The sequence below is a fragment of the Salvia miltiorrhiza genome, chromosome 1 (genome assembly GCF_028751815.1).
Source record: "Salvia miltiorrhiza cultivar Shanhuang (shh) chromosome 1, IMPLAD_Smil_shh, whole genome shotgun sequence".
Classification (NCBI taxonomy): Eukaryota; Viridiplantae; Streptophyta; class Magnoliopsida; order Lamiales; family Lamiaceae; genus Salvia; species Salvia miltiorrhiza.
This window is the reverse complement of record NC_080387.1, coordinates 14,936,678-14,941,108: the sequence shown is the minus strand read 5'-3', so window position 1 is coordinate 14,941,108 and position 4,431 is coordinate 14,936,678.

Sequence of the window (4,431 nt, the reverse complement as noted above, 5' to 3'; positions counted from 1 at the left end):
CAGAGAGTCTCTATGCTTGAGTAGAGTTTTGAGCTGATGTTACGATGATAGACATGAAATATGTCTTTGACGTTAAGTTATGAGAATAGTAAGATGTTGAGTAAAAGTCTTATGACTTTCGAATTATGAGAATTTGTTCTAAGGTTGATACATGTCCCCTTAGACTTTGCTGAGAAAGAGAAACGGATTGAAGAAAGAAATAGAATTGATGATATGAGATGAGGCAATAAAACCGTAGCTGATTACGAACGTCAGTTTCACGACTTGGTTCGGTATGCCACATATCAAGAAGAGATGAACGAGAAGATGTTAGAATTGTTTAGAGCAGGTTTGAGATAAGAGGTACGAGACGATTTAACGAGTTAGAGTGCGATTATGTGCACTGAAGCACTAAAAAGAGCATTGAATATAGAACTGGCAATGCAGCCAGAGAACGCGATTTGAGCTTCAGCACCCCAAACGAGTTAGAGCACTCAAATGTGCAATCTATCTTTTCTGGACGAGGGCAAGAAGGGAAGAGAAAATGAGACGACCGAAGTCAAGGCCCTAAGAAGCCGTGGCAGAGTCAGAATGTGCCACCGCAATATCCGAACTGAGAAAAATAGCCTGAGGTTGGCCCAACTGCCCCAGTAGCAGTAAACCTTTAAGAATCGCGAGGGATGTCGCCTTGACGAAGAGCAATAAGCTACGTTTGAAATAATGTAAGATGGAACAGAACAGCGGTTACACCTGCAGAGGGGTCGGGCACTACTCGAGCTAGTGTCCGAATCGTCAGCAAAGTGGAAGCGGAGGACAACCGAATCAGTTCGGCCACAACATAAAGCAAGGAAGGGAATCCTAACGCTACCTCCACCACAGCGACAACAGCCAGCCTTTCGACCACGTCAGTCAAGAAGGCAACCGCCAGTCCCGCAGGCGAATCAACCGCATCAACAGAGACTGTTCGCGCTTGAGCAGAAAGCACCAGATAAGAATTGAGGAAAATTTCCAGAGATAGACGGATTGAAAGATGTGCCCATTGTATTTTGTTCGATGCCGAACGAAGAGCCTGTTCCACAACCTCTAAAGAGTAATCACACCCACAGGCTAAACCACTACGGTTTCATCCGTGTGCCCTAATTTAGAATTTGAGTTGAGACCGATTAAGCTCGAGGTGAGAAGCTTGAGATTGATGCCTATATGGCACTTGGATATAAATTTTGGAATGGACTGGTTAGAGAAAAACCATGTGAAGATGCAATGAAAGAAGAAGCTGATTATCTCGGCACTGCAAGCAAGAAAGTTCTTGCAGAGAAATGATACAACCGTGTACGTTGTATATTTGAGCCAGAGAGACAAATCCAAAGCAGAGGTTGATGATGCCAGTCGGGCGAGAGTGTAAAAATGTTTTCCCCAAGACTTTATCGGGATTACTCCAAACCGACAGTTTGGGTTACGATTGATGTAGAGCCTGGCGCATCACCAACGTCAAAAGCGCCATACAGAATGGCCCCACAGAGTTGCAAGAGTTAAAGCTGCAACTACAAGAACTTCTAGAGATGGGTTTCTTATGACCTAGTGTTTCCCCGTAGGGAAGCACCAGTTCTTTTGTTAAAGAGGAGGATGGAAGCTTGAGGTTGTATACCGATTTTCGAGAGTTGAATGAAGTGATGATAAAGAATAAGTATCCGTTACCCCGGATCGATGATATGTTTGATCAACTACGAAGAGCGAGTACTCTTTCAAATTTTGGATTGAGAATGAGGTACCATCAGCTGAAGATACGATCGGAAGATATTCCGAAGACGACTTTCCGTACGAAATATAGAAGCTATGAGTTTTAGTAATGCCTTTTAGATTGATGGATGTCCTGACCGTATTCATGGACCTCATGAATCGCGTTTTTCACGAATATTTAGGCAAGTTCGTGTTAGTCTTTATGGACGATATCCTGATTTTACTCGAAGAGTAAACGAGAACACGAAGACTATCTGATGATCGTGTTAGAGAGACTGTGAGTTGAGAAGTGTTATGCGAAGTTTAGCAAATGCGAGTTCTGGCTTAAAGAAATCAATTTTCTTAGCCATTTTGTTTTTACAAGAGGATTTGAAGTGGACCTAGTGAACGTCCAAGCGATACAGGAGTGGAGATTGCCAACTACACTGCACGAGATTCTCAGTTTTCTGGGATTAGCAGAGTATTATCGATGTTTTATGGAGGGCTTTTCGAAAAATCGCTAAGCCATTGATGCACCTACTAAAGAAAGAAGTCAAGTTCGTCAAACGGACGAATGTAACGAGGTTTTCAAGAGCTAAAGAAGAGACTTCGTATGCAAATTGTAACGAGGGAAAAGATATCTGATCTTTCGATAGTTTGTAGCCGAGCTCTGCTCTGCACTGACGACAGAACTGAAAGCATTCCTCTGCACTGGAGCCGATTCCTCTGCTCTGATGAGGAACAAATGTTACAGATAGAGAAGTCAAAGCAAGTGGATACCGCATGAGATAATTATCTAATGCATGATTTAGAATTAGCAGCCGTAGTGCATGCTTTGAGATCTGGAAGACACCTACGGAGTACGATGTGAGAAGTATACCGAACATGAAAGTCTCAAATTTTTCTTTGAGCAACAAAGAAGACGACTAGAGTTAGTGAAGGATTACGATTGTGAAATGAATCATCACCCTGGAGAGGCTAACGTTGTAGATGACGCGCTAAGCAGAGAGAACCAAGGAGAATTGGGATTTTTCCTTACTCAGGAAGTGAGCCTAATCAAGAAATTCGGGAAGATGAATTTGGAGGAAGAAATACCCCACAAATGACAGAAATAGTAATTTCTGCACTGAGCCGTACTCCAGACTTACGACTGAGAAGCTCTGCTCTGCCAAGAGAGTTATGTGTTGAACGGTCTTGTTTTGGACAAAGCTGGCACCGATTCCTCTGATCTGACAGAGAAATCACGATTCATCTGCTCTGGCAGAGAAGGATGAGAAGATGGAAAAGTGGCGAATGTAGATTCGAACCGAGAGAGTAGAGAATTATCAAGAGGCGGCAGATGATGCCGTTTTGTTTAAGGGAAAAGGCTGAAGGAGCCTGATAAGAAAACTGAAGAGTCAAATCACGAGCGAACCCGTACTTTTATGAGTAGTGGTAGTATCAAAATACTACAGAGAGTACTACGGTACTGAGATATGAGATTGTAATTGAGATGAGATGGAGTTATGATGATAAATAGAGATATTGAGCATTTGAGTTACACTTTTAATAGGATGAGAGCGCTGAGATGTATACATAAGTTTTGACGAGATGAGAGATCTGCGCCAGAGCGGAAGCCATTCCTCTGGCGATTCACTTCGCTGCTCTGGCATTCGATTCCTCTGGATTCTTGAATTCGCTGCTCTGACTAGCGATTCCTCTGCTCTGGCAGGGAGATCACCACTTTTCCGCTGACAACTGCGGACAGAACTCGAGAGAAGACTGCTGAAGTATTATGAATGAAGATGATGTAAGTACAAAGCGTTATGACATCGATTAGCAAAAATCGAGAGAGGAAATCCGATAGTTGAATAATCACCGATAGATTCTTTGGACGTTAGAAATGATGTTTATGTTTATGTAAGTTTTCCCTATTTCAGGGAACGAGTTATTTTCGAGTTAAGGAAAGACTCAAACCGAGGTATATAAGACCTTATGATGTATTAGGAGAAGTAGGCCAAGTAGCCTATAAACTAGCGTTGCCGCCGAGCTTCGCGAACGTCCAAGACGTTTTCCATGTTTCTCAACTGAGAAAGTATGTGTTTGATCCAAAACACATCATCCTTTAAAAAGAAGTGTCCTTGGTACCAGTTTTGAGCTACGAAGAGAGAGACTTGATGCTATACTGGACCGGAAGATTTAGAAATTGAGGAACAAGTCAATTCATTTGGTAAAAATCCAATGAAGACATCACGGTCGGAATGAGAGTCAACATTCAAAATGAAGACTTGGGAATTTGAAGAGAAGATGGTGGTGAGCAGATGTTTAAAGCAGCAGTTACGAAGTAACTGCAAAGCACAAAATTCTAGATGGCTAAAAAGCGAAGCGTGGAAGCGTAGAAGAGCTTGAAAATCACCCTTGATGGGTTACTTGAAATCTGCGGGAGAGTATTTTCCCAGAGCTCGAAGAGAAGATGAAAGAGAAGTACCCAGAGCTTTATCCCGACGATGAATAACTCAAATTTCGGGACGAAATTTCTTTTAAGGGGGGTAGGATGTAACACTCCGTACTTTTCCTTATGTTGAGAGATAGTGTTTTAACGCTATTGAGAATACTGAGATGTCGAGATGTGAAGATTATGAGTTATGAGTGGTCAAAACCAATGATGGAGTTAGAATGATGAGATTTGAGAAACGAGTTGAGTTAGAGATGCTGATTGAATTGAGATGAAAGACGAGAGATAGAGTCGAGGTAGTG